This window comes from Diospyros lotus, chromosome 5, assembly GCF_014633365.1.
Source record: "Diospyros lotus cultivar Yz01 chromosome 5, ASM1463336v1, whole genome shotgun sequence".
Classification (NCBI taxonomy): domain Eukaryota; kingdom Viridiplantae; phylum Streptophyta; class Magnoliopsida; order Ericales; family Ebenaceae; genus Diospyros; species Diospyros lotus.
In genome coordinates, this window is record NC_068342.1 from 23,509,091 (window position 1) to 23,528,181 (window position 19,091).

Below are 19,091 nucleotides of genomic sequence, written 5' to 3' on the forward strand. Positions count from 1 at the left end.
CTCAAGTGAAATTATGTGATATATGGAGGGTTTATATGTAATTAGTGTATTATATATATGTATATATATAGGCGAGGAAGCTTCCTTGAAGCTTCGTGGGTGCCTCTGCCATTTAAAATGGCCGATCAGAGAGTGGGAAAGAGAGATTGCGAGAGCGAGAGGATGAGCTCGGGAGAGAGCTTTGCCGAGTGTGTGAGAGCTTGTGCGAGAGAGAGCTCGAGGGAGAGAGAGGAAGAGCTTGGTGGCCGAACTCGACTATGGTAGTAGCAGCCTCACGCTGTTGTTGCTATGGCCGAGAGCCTTCGCGAGGGAGAGAAAACAGAGCTCGAGAGAGAGAGCATTCCTGACAGAGAGGGAGCCGAGGGCACTGCTGGTGGGTTTCCGCAGGGAAGACAACAACGGCTATGGCCGCGGCAATGGAGGTCGATCGAGGCGAGCTTGGCGGCCGATGGTGGCCGCAAGGGGCTGGTGGCTCGTGGGGGAAGCAGCCAAGACCGTGTGATGGCGCGCGAAGGCGCCGTTGGTGGTCGAAGGGAGCAGCAGCGGGGCGACCATGGCAGTCGCGACATCGAGCGTGGCAGCTCGCGGCTGAGGGTGCTGGCAGAGGCGGCCAACAATGGTGCTCGCGATGCAGTTCGAGGCGGTAGGCGGTAGCGGAGCTGCCCATAACAGCGTTCGGCAGAGCCAGTGGCGGTGGCTGGCCACCATGCTCGTAGGGGCACTGTGCGCGCCGATTCGGTGAGGAAGAAGGAGGAACAGGAGCGGTCGCGCGAGGTAGAAGACGATGAATAGTGCCACGCGGGAGAAGAAGCAGGGAAAGAAAGAAAAGAAAAGAAAATCTAGAAAATGAGGCAAAATAGGATAAAATTCCAGAAAAATTGGGGAAAAGTCCTAGAAGTTATTTTGAGGCTCGTAGAGTATACCGGAAGCTCGAGAGTGGGATTTCAGGCATGAGATGGCAGCTCGGGAAGCAACGTTGGCGTGAGTGATTGGCCGATTTTTCCTTCCAATTGAATGGGGTAATTAATTATTTCTTTTGAATTATTTTCTTATGTGAGATATTGTGGAATATTATAATGTGAAGAATTGATTGGATTTAAACCCATGGTTGGGGTTGTTGTAGTTGTTGGCGGGTGGTTCTTGCGGTGATTAATAAACGCGTAGGCCCTAGTGCCGGATGTTAATGGAGTTGGGGTTTTGTGTGTTTGCCTCTAGGTTCGACCGAGAAGCAGTGATCCTAGAAGAGCACGGAGTTCGTGCCGAAGCAGAGATGAGGCTTCGATGCAGGTAAGGGATAGCCCAATGTGGAGGTGGCCTTGCAAGTTGGTAAATATGCTTGATAATGTTTTTATGTTGCATTGGCATGTAGTGGTTATATCTTGTGTGATGCAAGACCTAGTGGACCAATGGCCATATGGAGGACTAGTGTGGTGGGGGCTGATAGGTTGATGCCTCAAACCTTAGTGGGTTGTGAGGATGTGTGGGCCTAGCCTCATTTGCATGCATTGGGCATACATAAACATCTTTATATTCATATTTACATGCATTGAACCCTTACTGAGTCTTTATGACTCATGAGGTTTTACCTCATGTGTAGATAATACAAGTCCAGATGCAAGCAGGGATGGTGCCAGGAGGCTGTTGTGGCAATTAGCTTGTTACCTGAGATGTGTTGTTGTGTAATCTCTTGTAATTTTTATATGTAATCATGTAATCGAATGTAAACGATATTGAGCAATAGATGTATTTAATGGTTGAAATCATCGTAGTGTGATAAATGATTGTGAGATTGTTCGTGGTATATGGCTTAGTTGGAGAAGCTGAGTTTCGGATCGAGTAAAAATCATCGAGGTATGTTCTCATGAATCCCCAATACTCAGCGAAATGTTTATTATGCTAGCTTTATGCCTGGGTCACCTCTGGCTTGCTATGGGGCTAGCTGAAGAGAGGTGAAGCTCACTCGGGTTTTGGGTCTCGGTCCACTAAGTTTTTCCTTGTTTGTGTTGAGACCGATTATTGAGTGGAGCGAAGGGAAGGATGAAGCCTAGTTCCCACCTAGGGCGTTTCCTGTTGAAACATAGTCCAACCCTTCAGTTGTGGTTGATAGGTGAGTAATCTGGTCGATTATTTACCGGTGGCGCTCGTAAGTGGTAGCGGGTCGTTACAGTTGGTATCAGAGCATGGCTAGCTATATGAGTGGGGAAAGCTAGCATGCTTTAGTGTTAAGTGTGGTCGATTAAGTGATTAATGCGAGTAATTGCCGGAGTTTTGGAATAAAGGATGTCTGACATGATTGAGTGTAAGTCGTAATGTCTTAACTGCTGAGTTTGCTGAGTTGGGGTCGAGAACAATTGATTTGAAATTTTGAGATTTCAATGTAAGGTTGGTCCGATAACCTTGAAAGTTGGACATGTGGACCGAGGACCCTAAGGGATTGGGTCAAGTCATTGAGGCCCGCAATGGTATGTTTGGATGTTTCTGTTCTAGGGATGAGAAAAATACCCTAGACTGAGATGATATACCTGTGAGAGGTATACGGGTTAAGCAATGAGGAACCGAAAACCCGAGTGTGGGTGTTGGTATTAAGAAAACTCGAATGTGGCATTCTGGGGATATGAAGTGTTGAGGCTTGTGTGGGGACACGAAGTCGAAGCATGACTAATCCGAGAGGGGATTAGTGGAGCGTCCCTATGCTAGGGATCTGCCGAGCATGTTCGAGGGAATAGAGTTGTCCCTTGGAAGTGGTGCAATAAGGTGTGTGCACTTGAAATAAAATGAGCTAAAGTGGGTGTTAGCTCAAGACTCAAGGAAATGAGTCATCATCGGGTTAGGTGGCAAGCCCTAGGAAGGGGGTAAGGTTAATTACAGTAAGGCTCCATGGGGGGCATGCATGTAAGGCATCTGTATGTCATAGCCAATGACGGCATGAAGTAAGTAGCATCTGGAAAGACTTCGAGGAGAGTCGTGCGTGCTGAAAGCATGCTAGATGTATACGGTACGATGTAATGAGAGGTGACTGTATTGTTATGATGATCCGGGAGGGGATATGCCTAGGGTATGAGTGGACCCTAGCAGGTTTTTGTATGAGATGGAAGTCCTAAGTGAGTCGAGCTGGAATCGAGATTGGGATTAAGGAGTTGGGCATGCGTTGATGTGCGTGTGAGAGCCATTGGGTTAGCAGTCCTAGTTGTGAAGGGTCAAAAGACCGTTCATGTGAGTGATGGATGAGGGATCAATCAAAACTCTCATTAGAACGCTTGGGGTTTGGTGGGACTCCTAAGGTCGGGAGATGAGAGGTGAATAGACCCTCATTATGATGCCTGGGGTCGTGACGACGCTTAAGGTCTCGAGACCCTTGATGGGAGATGCGGAGGTCACCCAATGAAGGGTATGAACGGGTGTGTGTGGTCAGAGGGTGATGAGTGTGTGGCAACAGGACATCCATAGGCTATGCGCATAATGGAAATGCCAACTTCGGATGCCAAGTGGGCACGGGCATGGTGAGTAATGTGAAGGCCCCGAATTTTATATTCCAAGTCATGGGAGCCTGAGAGAGGCTTGCGAGAAAACCAAGCTGGGCGTCGTGACTGAATGCACTATGGGTGTGCAAGGAGAGACGAGAGGTCTCTGTTTACCTGGAGGGTAATGGTAGGTGCTCGATGGTTATGGGTACAGGAGCTTGAGATAGGCTTAGCATGTTGGTTGTGGTTTGAGAGTCTCTTAATTGGTAAGAGATGTAGAGTCCTAAGGAGCGGGGCTCATGGTACGAGCTTGAGGTTATCAAGGCAAGGATAACCAAGTGAGATGGCTTAGGTAAGATGGTGGCAGAACCATCGTAGCTCGGGAGGCTTTAAATAGCTTTGATGCTATAGGTGCAAGGCTCGGTGTGACGGATCTGATGCTATGGACCGTGTGGCAGAGGACTAATGAGTTGGCTCGCATTGAGGGCAAGTGGCCCATGGGCCTGTGCAATTTAGTGAACTGTAGGTGACGGTCAGATGCCGAAGATCTGGAGCAGCGCCTTAAGAGGGTTGGTTAGGTGAAATCGATAGTCTCTTGTAAGAGATAAGACATCTAGAGTAGTCCTAAGGAGGAATCGTGGAATGCGGTAACGTTCTGATGGAGTAGTAGTCGAGTAGGATGCTCGGTAGGGTGATGCTACAGATGCGAAACAAGTCAGTGTTGGACCTGAGCCATGCTGTTGGAAACTGTTGTTGGGCCAGTGTAAGGGAGCAACACGGTAATGATGATTTGGTGTTGACTCTCCGAAGCACAGGGCAACACGATGGGGAACTAGTGTTAGGCCAGTGTATGGGAGTGACACGGTAATGATGACCAGGTGCTGGCTCGCCTAAAGCACAGGGCAACACAGTGATTATGCAGATGGTCAGGGGCTAAAGATTTGTGAAATGCGGTAGGGTGACGAAAGTTGTGGCCAGTCCCACAACTCAACTGCTAGTAATAAGAGCTGTTAGGGTGTTGCACCCAAGTGGGGTTTAAGCCCTTTATCTGGTTAAAGTGGTGTCAAAGTAATTTAGAGTATGTTCAGGTGTGGTAGCATCTTGAGATGTTTGAGAAAGAAACCCGGGGAAAAGAAACGGGTCTAGCATAGGAATAACGCTACAGATGATGCCTACGGTTGACGGGTCTAATGCTAAGGACCACTGGATATTGACGGTTAGTTCACGGGAGGGACTGCAGCCCTCTATGTGGAGTAACCTGTCTACGGTGGAGACGATTAGACGTCGAAGACTTGGGGTATGCTGTAGGTTATGTCTGGTCCAGACCTAAAATTCCGTAAGGGTTGAAAAATCATGGTAGTGCCTTTTGTTGTCTTGGCAGCAAGAAGGTTTGTGAAACGATTGAATGATATCTTGTGGTGTGAAAACAAGATGTGTGGCGATGCTTTTTTGTTAAAGGATGCTAATGCAGTTGCGGTAAATTTGATCGATGTTGATCGGGTAAATTGAGATGAGAGACCCGTGTGACCTTGCGGTGATGCGAGAAGATGGGTTGATTGGTGGAGTCGGTAAATGGCTCCAGAATGTTAAGTAAGTGCCGTGGAGGGCGAGACTTACAAGTTGGAAGCCAACCATGAGAAGGGAATATTGAAGCACGTGAAGGCTTCGAGTAAAGGGATCTCTAATCTGTGAGGTGAGCTGTGGCAGGCTGAACAAGTAAGTAAGGCACGGTTTGAAATCCATGAAGGCTCGTGATTGCACAGTCTAAAGTTAGTCCTGAGGTGTCGATGCGAAAATGAGGAAGTATCCTTATGTAGCACTGGATGGATTTTCGGTTGAAGACACAGGATCAGTTGCAAGGTGGTAGCACCTGATGGCAATGATAGGAGTGTGAGGCTCGAGGACTGTGATATAAAGCCTTGTTGATTGACCGTGTACATAAAGGTTCAGCGGGTCCTGGTGATCAAACCAGGTGGATTTTTTAGAAAGAGATCCAAGTTGATAAAAGATGGTTGGTTAAGGCAAAGTTGTGCCGCTTGAAGGAATACTACTCCGTAGTGGGAGTTATAGATGGTAATGTGGAAAAATAGCTTGGGTAGAACTTGAGATGTTCTCCCAAGAAAAGTTGAGCAGGGGATAACAACATGGGATAAACTTCCTAAGGCACTACAACTCTATCAAGATAGATCACCCGAGGAAAGCCAGCGTGATGGCAAGTGCCTGAGTAGGAAGATGAGTCCTACGACATTGAGTGGAAGTGTGAGTTCCACATGAGTGGCAGGGGTGATTTCCAGTGGGTGGAGTTTAAAATCGAAGTCATAGTTGATGATTGCAAGTGTAGTGCCTGGAGGAAGGTTGTGTTTGTTGAGCCGGGCAATCCGGTTAAAGCTAATCGAGTTGATTAGATGGAAGGTGAAGGCGAATTTAAGATGTCGCTAATGGGTAAAGAGAGCTCGAAGGAAGAGCTTATGGGACGAGATTGGTTCCTAGGAATGGTGTTTAGGTGATGAAATCACCTGATAGCTGTGAGTGATATACTTAGGGTGATGCCTTGGTGTGGGCAATTGATGAGATTTAGCCTCGTGGTTAGAGATTAATGGTTGAAAGGAAATTAGCTAGTGGAGCCGATTGGTGACCAACTGGGGGTAACCGATGGCGATCAAAGACGCCGACCGGTGATAACGGCAGCAGTAATGCAGCAGCTAGCCAGGGTCGTGGGGCATCGTGAGAGTAGTCGGTCAGTGGCATAGGTGGCTCCTGAGTCGCGGTTGCAATTGGATGTGGCGCTAAGCTATGGCAAGAGGTCGTCTTAGCTAATGATGATGGCATTAGAGCCAATGTGGTCGCTCACTGAGGTGTGAGCTGATTGAAGCAAAGGTTATAAGAAGTCTGGGAGAAGCTAGAGTCTCTTAGGGTATTGGCTAGCTGCTATAAGCATAGCAAAGTGATATGAGGAAGGCGGTCTAAGAGTGGGGTCGTGCCGGTTGCGTTGAGCAGTGAGATTCATGGAGCAACGAGCCTTTTGAGATGGCATGGTAGTGTTATCGTCGCTGTCAGGGAAAAGATGTCAGGAAAGTCAAAGGTAGCCATTTTGCATGGTAAGACCTTGAAGCCGAGTGTGAATGGCCATGAAGGCTGGTGCCTGTGAAATTTCAGATGCAACAACCGTGGAGGAAAAAATTCGTTGCTATTTTGGTGTTGTCCTTGCCGAGGAGGACAAAGGAAACCATTATGCATGGTTTAAATCAGGTGTTTATCGCAAATTGAGGATGAACCTGATTTAGGGTTGCTGAAAGTTTCGTGCCTCAAGAGTAAGAGGCCCTGTCGAGGCTCTAGCGAGATTTGAAAAGTCCCAATGAAATTGAAGCTGGGCAAGCAAATTTGGCTAGAAGATCGCTACAAGAGTGGGGGTGTAACCATGTTAGCTTGTTGTGGTGCGGACCAAAGGCACGAGTTATCCTACAGGTGAGATGCAATAAGTGATTGTGCAGATGGTAATAAGCCAATCACTTGTGCCACGCACCGTGGGTAATGGCGAGGGCCGATTAATGGTTCTGCGACCTTAAGTGAAATGGTAGAATCCTTGACTCGCGGTAGGGTTTAATAGCCAAGGTAAGGCCTAGCATGGGGTATGATTGTGAAGGTTGAAATAAGGTGAAGATCTGGAAGGGGTTGCTCAATAAAGAGTCTCCTAGTATGGGTACGAGACCCCTACTAGCGTGTGAAATCGGCTAGTAAGCAAGGCTTAAGTGTCTCTATGTGCTTAATGTGAAGAACTCCCGGTTGGGAGAAGGTTGTGGCCCGAGCATGGTTGAGCTCGAGGTGAGATTGTAATGATGCGTGCATCTCCAAGCTCGAGGTGAACTCGGGCAGTGCACGTATGGATTGAAATGTGTAATTACCTGACATGGTGTTAGGTATATCGATTTTGCGTAATCGTATCGATAAATGAGGGTCAGCTGGTCAAAGTAGAAGACCATGTATGAAATGGTCGAAGTTGGCAGGGTGGGCCAAATGGGTGCTTCCCAAGTAGTGCTAGCGTAGTAAGTTGATCGGTAACGAGAAGTTGCCATGAGGATCGATTCAAGCTATGCATACTTGTGATTAATGGCGGTATGCCATGGTGGCATAGGTGTCAAAGTGTCTTGTGGGCATTAAAAGAAACATCGCGACTGATGATCAGTGCTGAGACGTTGCTGGTTAGACCAGCGTAAAATCGTGGCCATGTGTGATTGGCAGTGGAAAACGTTGTCGTGTGTGATCGGCGTAAAATCGTGGTGGACTGATCAGTAATGCAATGTTAGTGAGAGTTGTTTCAGTTGATGCAAAAAAAAAGGGGAAAAATGGGAAGTGGAATGCAAAGCGATGCTTCGAGGCAGAGAAAATCCATCCGGAGATGGATATCGTTGCAGTAAGCATGACCAGCGACCGGTGGTGCGGTTTGGCGAGAGGCCAAAGCGATAATTGGTTGGCGAATGTCCTCAAGAAACGGATGACCAAATGCCTAGGTGAATCCTTGAGATGGGAATAACCTGAGGAAAAAGGGCTGAGAATTAGTTCGGCTATGAGATTCTCGAGCAGGGGATTCAGAGAGTAGCTTGAGAACGTGATTATCTTGGGCAAGAGATTAAGGCAAAGTGAATTTCGAGGGCGAAATTCTTTAAGAAGGGTGGAATGTAATACCTGGTATTACATGGTATTGAAAATAAATAAGTTTTGACTATTTTGGCAGGGCCTCGGGTGGTCTGGGAAGGCCAAAAGTCAAATTCGAGTAATTTATTAATGAAAATTGTCGAATTGACGACTGGGAGTGCCTCGGGACTTGGATGTCCAGGGAAGAGGGCAAGGGATTGATGAGCATCTCGGGATGAAGATAAATGGCGTTGAAAGCAGTCCATTCGGGAATAATTTTCGAAATAAATTCTATATAAGCCCGAGTGGGTGCCATTACTGAATAGTCGGAGGGGACCTCCCGGAAGTTGAGGAGACCCTAGGGGTGGTTCGGTTTTCTGAGTAAGGCAACCCTTAAGTGTTTTCGAGACGAATTAAGGTTTCGTACAAGCGCAGGGACGAAATTGGCTTTATCGAGTAAAAGTCAATTATTAATTTTGGAGAATTAAGGTTTTGGTGGCTTTGGGGTAATTAATTAAAATCTTAGAGGGTCCAAGTGTAATTATAAAATCCCCTAAGTGCAATAATTAATTTCTCAAGTGAAATTATGTGATATATGGAAGGTTTATATGTAATTAGTGTATTATATATATATATATATGTATATATATAGGCGAGGAAGCTTCCTTGAAGCTTCGTGGGTGCCTCTACCATTTAAAATGGCCGATCAGAGAGTGGGAAAGAGAGATTGCGAGAGCGAGAGGATGAGCTTGGGAGAGAGCTTTGCCGAGTGTGTGAGAGCTTGTGTGAGAGAGAGCTCAAGGGAGAGAGAGGAAGAGCTTGGTGGCCGAACTCGACTATGGCAGTAGCAGCCTCACGCTGCTGTTGCTGTGGCCGAGAGCCTTTGCGAGGGAAAGAAAACAGAGCTCGAGAGAGAGAGCATTCCTGACAGAGAGGGAGCTGAGGGCGCTGCTGGTGGGTTTCCGCAGGGAAGACAACAATGGCTATGGCCGCGGCAATGGAGGTCGATCGAGGCGAGCTTGGCGGCCGATGGTGGCCGCAAGGGGCTGGTAGCTCGTGGAGGAAGCAGCCAAGACCGTGTGATGGCGCGCAGAGGCGTCGTTGGTGGCCGAAGGGAGCAGCAGCGAGGCGGCCATGGCTGTCGCGACATCGAGCATGGCAGCTCGCGGCTGAGGGTGCTGGCAGAGGCGGCCAGCAATGGTGCTCGCGATGCAGTCCTAGGCGGCAGGCGGTAGCGGAGCTACCTATAGCAGTGTTCGGCAGAGCCAGTGGCGGTGGCTGGCCACCATGTTTGCAGGGGCGCTGTGCGCGCCGATTCGGTGAGGAAGAAGGAGGAACAGGAGCGGCCGCGCGAGGTAGAAGACGATGAATAGTGCCATGCAGGAGAAGAAGCAGGGAAAGAAAGAAAAGAAAAGAAAAAGAAAAGAAAAGAAAAGAAAATCTGGAAAATGAGGCAAAATAGGATAAAATTCCAGAAAAATTGGGGAAAAGTCCTGGAAGTTATTTTGAGGCTCGTAAAGCATACCGGAAGCTCGAGAGTGGGATTTCGGGCATGAGATGGCAGCTCAGGAAGCAACGTTGGCGTGGGCGATTGGCCGATTTTTCCTTCCAATTGAATGAGGTCATTAATTATTTCTTTTGAATTATTTGCTTATGTCAGATATTGTGGAATATTATAATGTGATGAATTGATTGGATTTAAACCCATGGTTGGGGTTGTTGTAGTTGTTGGCGGGTGGTTCTTGCGGTGATTAATAAATGTGTAGGCCCTAGTGCCGGATGTTAATGGAGTTGGGGTTTTGTGTGTTTGCCTCTAGGTTCGACCGGGAAGCGGTGATCTTAGAAGAGCTCGGAGTTCGTGCCGAAGCAGAGATGAGGCTTCAATCCAGGTAAGGGATGGCCCCATGTGGAGGTGGCCTTGCAAGTTGGTAAATATGCTTGATAATGTTTTTATGTTGCATTGGCATGTAGTGGTTATATCTTGTGTGATGTAAGACCTAGTGGACTAGTGTGGTGGGGGCTGATAGGTTGATGCCTCAAACCTTAGTGGGTTGTGAGGATGTGTGGGCCTAGCCTCATTTGCATGCTTTGGGCATACATAAACATCTTTATATTCATATTTACATGCATTGCACCCTTACTGAGTCTTTATGACTCATGAGGTTTTACCTCATGTGTAGATAATACAAGTCCAGATGCAAGCAGGGATGGTGCCAGGAGGCTGTTGTGGTAATTAGCTTGTTACCTGAGATGTGTTGTTGTGTAATCTCTTGTAATTTTTATATGTAATCATGTAATCGAATGTAAACGATATTGAGCAATAGATGTATTTAATGGTTGAAATATCATAGTGTGATAAATGATTGTGAGATTGTTCGTGGTATATGGCTTAGTTGGAGAAGCCGAGTTTCGGATCGAGTAAAAATTATCGAGGTATGTTCTCATGAATCCCCAATACTCAGCGAAATGTTTATTATGCTAGCTTTGTGCCTAGGTCACCTCTGGCTTGCTATGGGGCTAGCTGAAGAGAGGTGAAGCTCACTCGGGTTTCGGGTCTCGGTCCGCTGAGTTTTTCCTTGTTTGTGTTGAGACCGATTCTTGAGTGGAGCAAAGGGAAGGATGAAGCCTAGTTCCCACCTAGGGCGTTTCCTGTTGAAACATAGTCCAACCCTTCAGTTGTGGTTGATAGGTGAGTAATCTGGTCGATTATTTACCGGTGGCGCTCGTAAGTGGGAGAGGGTCGTTACAACTAGACGCATCCAAATACGGCTTAAGGCATCCGGATATCACTCACAAAACTTATTGGACTCATTCGGATACGAGTCAAGGCATCTTGATATTACTTAAAATAAACATTGGACACATCCGGATACGATACAAAGCATCTGGATATTACAAGGGTTATCCGGGTACGAATAAGGGCCATACGGATACCACTCACAGAGATCGAACAAGCTATCCGAATATGCGTATAGGTCATCCAGATATAACAAGAGCCATTCGGATACGCATTGTGCCATCCGGATGTCACTTACATAAATCTTTTTCAACCATCCAGATGTGCACTGATCCATCCGGATGCTACTCACAATCTTTGAACAACCTATCTGGATATTGGGAAACTCATCCTAATGTTTGCATATTAATAACATAGATACGAACAATTACAGAGATCATTTTCTGATGCAACTTGTAACAAATCTACATCATTTCGAAAGAAAACTTGGGAAAACAAATCCCAAATGACATGAAACAATCACGGAGATGATTCAAAGATCATATTAGAAGAAATCGCTATAAAGAAACATGCATGACTTTGACAAAAACTCACTGTAAGTATATATATATATACATCTCTATAACTAATATAACTCTAAAAATATGAGAACAAAAACTTAATCAAAAAATCTGTAAGAAAGGTTTACAGGGGAAAGATACTTGGCTTACGATCTTCTTGATCAACTCAACGTTTCAACATAAATCTCCTATGCAAGACACTGTTGCAACTCACAATCTTCCTTCTCCCTCTACAGTGTGTAGTACCCAGTATTACATGGTATTGAAAAATAAATAAATTTTGATTATTTGAAGGGACCTCGGGTGGTCCGGGAAGCCGAAAGTCGGTTTTGAGAAATTAATTAATGAAATTTATCGAGTTGGTGGTAGGGAGTGCCTTGGGACTTGGATGTCCAGGGAAGAGGGCAAGAGATTGGTGAGCGTCTCGAAGTGAGGCTTATGGCGCTAGAAGCAGTCCAAACGGGAATAATTTTTGAAATAAATTATGTATAAACCCGAGTGGGGTGCTAGTACTAAATGGTTACAAGGGACCTCCTGGAAGCTGAGGGGACCCTAGGGGTGGTTCGATTTTCTGAGTAAGGCAACTCTTGAGTGTTTTCGGGTCAAATAAATGTCCCGTGTAGGCGTAGGGACAAAATTGATATCCCAGAGTAAGTGTCGGTTATTAATTTTTGGGAAAATCAAGTCTTGATGTTAATAATTTAAAGCTTGGAGGGACCAAGTGTAATTAATAGATCTCCAAGTGCAATTAGTGAAACCCTTAAGCGATATTATTAAAAAATTAAAGGGTTAAATGTATGAAAATCATATATAGATATTTATATAGTGTGGGCGAGGGAAGCTTCCAGGAAGCCTCATATGTCTCTACCATTTTGAAATGGCCGAGAGGAAGGAACCAGAGAGTGAGGAAGAGAGAGCTCGCGTGAGATAAAGAGAGAGAGCATTGCCGAGAGAAAGGGAGTCGAGCCAAGAGCAGTCGAGAGTGAGAGATAGAGTGTGAGGGAGAGCTTGAAGCCCAACTGGTCATGGCAGTCGCTGCCATGGCCGACGATGATGAGAAGGAACCAAGGCGGTTCTACGTCGTGCAAGGGTGGTCGACCAATGGCTAGCAACAGCTGGAAGCTGCTAGAGGTGGCAGCGAGCGGCGTCAGAGGCTATCTTGGCCGATCGACGATGCTGGTTTCGCTGTGGGCAGGGGAGGTTGGCCATGGCGATTGCAGCGGCTGAGGCGCACGAGGAGGCTGGAAGGAGGCAGGCGGTGGTTGCGGTGACTCGGAGGTGAAGCTCGCGGCCAGAATGGCCGTGCGTAGCAGCGGCTCTGTGCGTTTGGGCCGGTGATGGCTGGAGGCTCGGGAGGTCGCGGTGGTGGCTGTGGTGGAGGCCGCCCTACGCGACTGAGTTGGGGCATTGATGGCGTTGTGAGCAACGGTGTTGGCCGATGGTGGCGACCGAAGAGGCCAGTAACGATGGTGGCCAGCGTGCTGGTGTTGTGCGCGCAAGCTCGGTGAAGAAGAAGAAGGAGGAGGAGCGTGCACAGGAAATGTTGGAGGAAGAAGAACAGTAGAAGAGGAAAGAAAATAAAAGAAAAAGGAAAAGAAAAGAAAATGAAAGAAAATCTAAAAAATTTAGGAAAAACAAGGAAAAATTCTAGAAAAATTGGAGAATAGTCTGGAAATTATTTTGAAACTCGAGAAGCGTGCCAGAGGCTTGAAATCGAAGATTTGGGCATGAGATGTCAATTAAGGAGGCAACGCTGGTGTGGGCGATTGGCCGAGTTTCTTTTCCAGATTGACTAAGGTAAGTTAATTAATTCTTTTCAGAATATTTCCTTTATGTGAGATATTAAACTATGTAGTGTTGATTGGATTGAACCCTCGGGTGGGGTTTATTAGGAGTGTTGTTGGGCGATGTTTGCGATGTGTGGCGAAGTTGAGGGCATTGGTTTAATGCCGAATGTTAATGGAGTTGGGTTTGTGTGTGTTTGCATCTAGGTTCATCTGGGGAGGCGGTGATCCTAGAAGAGCTCAGAGTTTGGGCTGACATTCTTACCCGAGGCAGGAATGAAGCTTCAATCCAGGTAAGGGATGACCCTATGTGGAGGTGGCCTTGCAAGTTGGTAAATGTGTTTGATAATGTTTTTATGTTGCATTTGCATGTAGTGGTTAACACTCGCATGATGCGAGATCTAGTGAACCTGTGGCCATAAGGAGGACTAGTGTTGTGAGGGCTGATAGGTTAATGCCTCAAACCTTGGAGGGTTGTGAGAATGAGTAGGCCTAGCCTCATTTGCATGCATTGGTATACATAAACATGGTCATATTCATATTTACATGCATTGCACCCTTACTGAGTCTTTATGACTCATGAGGTTTTACCTCATGTGTAGATAATACGAGTCTAGATGCAAGCAGGGATGGTGCTGGGAGGCTGTTGTGGTAATTATCATTGTTTCCTGAGATGTGTTGTTGTGTATTTTCATATATGTATTTATGTAATTGAATGTAAGCGATATTGAGCACTAGAGGTGTCTAGTTGTTGTAATCATAATAGTGTGATAGATGATTGTGAGTTTGCGTGATGTATATGTGGCTTTAGTTGTTGAAGCCAAATTTAGACCGAGTAATGATCAACGAGGTATGTTTTCATAAATCCCCAATACTTAGCGAAGTGTTTGTTATACTAACTTTGTGCCCGGGTCACCTTTGGCTTGCTATGAGGCGAACTGAAGAGAGGTGAAGCTCACTCGGGTTTATGGTCTCGGTCCGCTGTGCTTTCTTGTTTGTGTTGGATCGATTCCTGAGTGGAGCGAATGAAAGGGCAAAACCTAGTTCACACCTAGGGCGTTTCCCCTTAAAACATAGTCCAACCCTTCAGTTGTGGTTTGTTGGGTGAGTAATCCGGTTGATTATTTACCGGCGACGCCCATAAGTGGGAGCGGGTCATTACACGGTGTGAGAAAATATACACTCTATGAACATATGTATAAGAAGCAACCCTAGAAGCCCATATCCTTATCTCCTTATATAACTTGAAGAACTTCCAATTCCTATTCACGCACGGATCTACCCATCCATAATATCTCTAATTAAATAATTTCTAATAATATGAAATTATTATTTACATTCTTGCCCTTGATTATTTTTCACATAATCTAACTGCAATTAAATGTTATTCTCCTATTTAAAAAATTGCTAAATTGCCATTTTAAATAAAATATAACCCCTCTAACGGGTCGTTACACCCCATGCCCTGGAGCCTATGTTGGGCCTTACGGCGACCCTCTCTAAAGGTGGTAGGTGGTTGGCGAGCGATCGAAGTGGTGGTCAACGCCTGGCTATGGCTATTTTTAAAAAATTAGACTTTAACCCCTCCAAACTTTAAAATTATACATTTGAGCCATTCCATGCAATCCTTTGAGTTTCTAAAAATTCCACAATGAACCCCTAAATTTTCTCCTTTACATTTTATCCCTTAAGTTTCGTTTTACTACTTTTGGCCAAGTTTCATAAATTACACTTAGGCCCAAATATATGCAAAATCACTTTTTTTTTTATCACGAATTTGTTTGTTTCATCCTGAAACTACTTCAGGGTTATTCCTTATGCAAAACTTGAATCCTCTCGGGGTTTTGTTGACTTTTTAAAAGTCTCTTACGACCATTCGATTTTTTAGCTTGATCATAGTTATACTGAAAATTATCTCTATTCCAATTTCTTTCAGTGCCATAAATCTTGTTTTGAGACACTCGTCAATCCCATTTCCTTTTTTGAAGGTATTTAAGTTTCAAAATATTCTCTGTAATTGATTTAGTCACTCATAACTCCGAGAAATTACACTATAACCATAAAACTTTTAAAAATTCTTTTTTTTGCCCAAGACAAATTATTCCTAAATCTTTTAAAAAATTTTGGGTAATACATTGTTAGCTAGGGAGCTTCTCCCTTTCAATATGCAAAGTAAAAAAATATAAAAAAATAATTGTTGCATCTTAAAAGATAAATTTAATGTACTAAAACCTTACATATTTATAATGCCGTCATATGTTTTACTTTGGGGATTGGGCCCTGGACTGGTCGATCAGAATTAATATTTATGCGAAACTTAAAGTAGTAACCCCTCTTCATGTGGAAAAAAAAAATCTTCATAAACTCAATGTAATAGTACCTAAATAGAGATAAAACTTAATTATGAGGAATATTCTACAAGTCACCTTATGTTAGTTTCATGTCAACTTCTAAAACACGATTTACACGTTAGGCATCACTTTCATACTAAGAACAACAAAGCGTGTCTATGTTTTCACCATAACAGAATCCTATTTCCTTATGAGAAGTCGTGAGAGAAATGTGAAAAAATGGAGAGGATATGATGGCGGAATATCTATATTAATTTCAGTTTTCAAATCCAAGTGAAGCCAAATGCAAGGCCTATTGTTTCGTATCCACAATCATGAACAAGTACGCTAGCTTCTGCGGCATAAAAACTCGTGGCGCCTTCACAGACCGCTTATGTTTTAGAAATAAAAATTCATTAATTACGGGGTTGACCGTAATCGATAAATTTGAAGTAGAATTAATTGCAATTTGACCCGCTAAACCTGTTGGTAATTATTGCCGACGACAAGGCATACCACCCACCAAACATACAAGCCAGGTCCAGTTCTACCTCCCATGATAAACACCTCCCCATATATGTGCGTGCACATGTATGTGTGTGTCGAATCAACCAAGTAGCGTGCCTAACTAAAATATTTCTTTAAACCACAAATTCAGTCAGTCGTCAGACGAAAGCGACACCTTAACATATATATTTTTATATATACATCTAATCGGATATGAACGGACCAAGAAATAAAAAGTGTTAAATCAATGGGCGGTGTTTAAAAGAGGGACGCAATGATTTTTCTTTGTTTATGGATGTCATCGTTCCCAGTAACACCTTGGATAGAAAGGCACGTTTTACGGAAGCCCAATGAGACAGTTGCTTTCGAGGATATAGCAAAATCCTAAACTATGGTCAGAGGGGCGACTCCTAATTCCCCAGCCATACCCATCTCTCTCTTCCTCGAATCTACTTAAACTAGATCGACATGTCTGCTTTAGGATGGATCATGCTTTATTGATCGCAGCTCAGGTATGAATGGCATGGGCTACATGTCTTGTATCATGTTTTGTGGGTTCTGGTTTTTTTGGGTGAAATTTTACAGGATTAAGGCCTATGATTGTTATGGCAGGTAAAATTAATTTGATGGGATTAAGGCTGGCATATGACAAGGAAGACAGAGATGGAATGGGACGCGAGTACAGATACCGGGACATTGTGAAGACATGCATGGGGTGCTTGGTTTCACTGCTGACAAGCATGATGGGGGGATTGATCTTAGCTTGGTGGGAATGGAATTACCATCCCACAAATAGCCAGCTGTGGATGGTGCCTTCGGGTCTCATTCTTCTAGTGACGCCTCTCACCGTCTCCTTCTCGGCCTGCCTTTCCGACTGCTTCAGTCCCAAAGAATCGGCCGCTTCAAGTCTCAAGGAACCTGTCATGTCTTTGGATAACACATGATCCATGTATACATACAAGATCCAGCCTTGATGATTTTCCTTCTTCTTGTAATTTCTCTCGCATCTCCCTCTTGCTCATTTCTATCTGTGATCCATGGATCGTTGTGGCAGCAGGATTTCTATATTGAAACTAAGGGCGTTGACTTTGAGACAAATTAATTAAGCTGGATCTTGAGACAAGCAAGGCAAATAGAAAATTTTTATGCAGATGTTTTTACGTAATGTATATATAGAACATTAGTTTTCCTTTCTTTCAATTTTCCCTTCTGTAGTTAAATAAATCAGCATAATATATACATCCAAAGACAAAAACGAAAACTACGGTGGTGGGATCCTAGCAGTTGGGAAAGCACTGCAGTTGCTGGTGTAGAGAGATTAAATCATATAGTATCCTCAAATATGATCTACTTGTAATAATAGACTTAATAATACATAGCAACCAAGATTAAAGTCTTAATTCTAAATAGCAGAAGAAAGAAAAATAATTAAAACAAGCACGAAGAACACATGAGATTTATAGTCGTTGTTGCTAAAAATACAACAATTAAAATTTATGATGTAGGGTCCACTCGAGCTCGTTGTCGGGTGAAGTTAGGTTGCCGTAAGAGAAATTGCCTCAAGGGAGTTTGCCGCTAGGATGCTCGTATCAAGGATTTTTCCACAAGCTTCTTTGCCACAAGCTCTTTCGCCACAAGGGTTCGCCACTAGCTCTTTAGCCATAAGGATTGGCTACTAGCTCTTTCGCCACAAGGTTTCGCTACTAGCTTTTTCGCCACAAGTCTTGGCCACTAGCCATTTTGCCACAAGGCTACACCACTAGCTCTTTCACCTCAAGGCTTCGCCACTAGCTCTTTTGCCACAAGGCTTCACCGCTAACTTTTTTGCCACAAGGCTTCGCCACTAGCCTTTTCGCCACTAGCTCTTTCGCTGAGAGGTTTTGCCTTCGCTACTAGGTCTCGCCGCAATGTTTTTCCTTTGCCGCTAGGTCTCGCCGCAAGGTTTTGCCTTCTTCGCTAGGTCTCACCGCAAGATTTTTCCTTCGCTGCTAGGTCTTGTCTCAAGGATTTAGTCTTACCGCAAGGTCTTATTATAAGGATTTGGTCCTATTGATGCTCAGAAAATGGGTTAGAAGGCTCGCAGGAATTTTTCCCCTCGAAGACCCTCCCATGCTAAAGTTAGCCTCGGATCTTAATGACTATTCATCAAAATAGTAGAGATGCATTCAAAGTGTCTAAATTTTATCAAAATTAGAAGTCCTTATCATTGTCTTGTAAATGGGAATTTATAGGGCACGATTCTCAAGAATGACTAGTGCTGACACGTGGCGATTGTTGAGTGGGGCTTAGGCTTGGGCGATGAGAGGCTTTTTACCGCCATCCTCTAGCCGGGAGGCAGCATGCTGCCGCCAAGCTGACCCTCGCGACTATCTTGCAAGCGCCCGTGAGGCTAGCACTTGCGACAGGGTGCTAAGAGGCTGCTCACAGCCAGTTGCCGCGAGGCTTGCCCTCGTGGCCAGCCCTTGCCGTGAGGCAGCTCACGACAAGCAGCCGCGAGTCAGCTGACAACAATCCTTTCGTCGCCAAGGTTTTTCATTATTTACTCATTTTTTCTAAAAATTCCTCATTTTTCTCTCATTTTTTTCATAGCACAACAATTTCCCCCCACTCTTCTGTTTTGTCTTTAGACAAAATTGAAGAGTAAAATATCATCCAAAGAATCGGGTCTAGTATCTAAACTCAATCAACGGTTTTAGAATACCTGAAGATCTTACGTCGATCGGGGGCTTAGAAACTAGATTACCTCTAGGCAACCAGGCCCTCGAGAGATAGGTTCTGCTATGGGATTCTTGTTGGGTGTCCAAACTTGCAGGGAAGCCTAAGCGCCAGATTAGCCAAGGAGTTGGGTCTAGCTTGGGAGCATAGCACCAGAGTCAGTCAAGGGATCCCGGTGAGCCTGCGGGCACGGGATTCAGAACATCCGGTAATCCCAAGATGGATCATAGCGCACTGCCTATTATTTCCTCCATGTCTATCTTTCGGGGTTAGTTTACCTCAGGGAATATGGGTTTGGCCAGTGGTCTGGCACGGGATACCTACTAGACATCTGAGTTTGTCGGAAGACCTAGGTGCCAGATCAA

General features: G+C 45.0%; 1 long non-coding RNA gene across 1 annotated transcript; it reads left to right on the plus strand.

Moving 5' to 3' along the window:
* The first annotated feature begins 1,228 nt into the window (after positions 1-1,228).
* Positions 1,229-17,393, plus strand: LOC127801660 (uncharacterized). Its single transcript, XR_008023113.1, has 4 exons — positions 1,229-1,851; positions 10,527-13,467; positions 13,777-16,523; positions 16,624-17,393. It is a non-coding gene; the product is annotated as an uncharacterized LOC127801660 (long non-coding RNA).
* Positions 17,394-19,091: the final 1,698 nt, after the last annotated feature.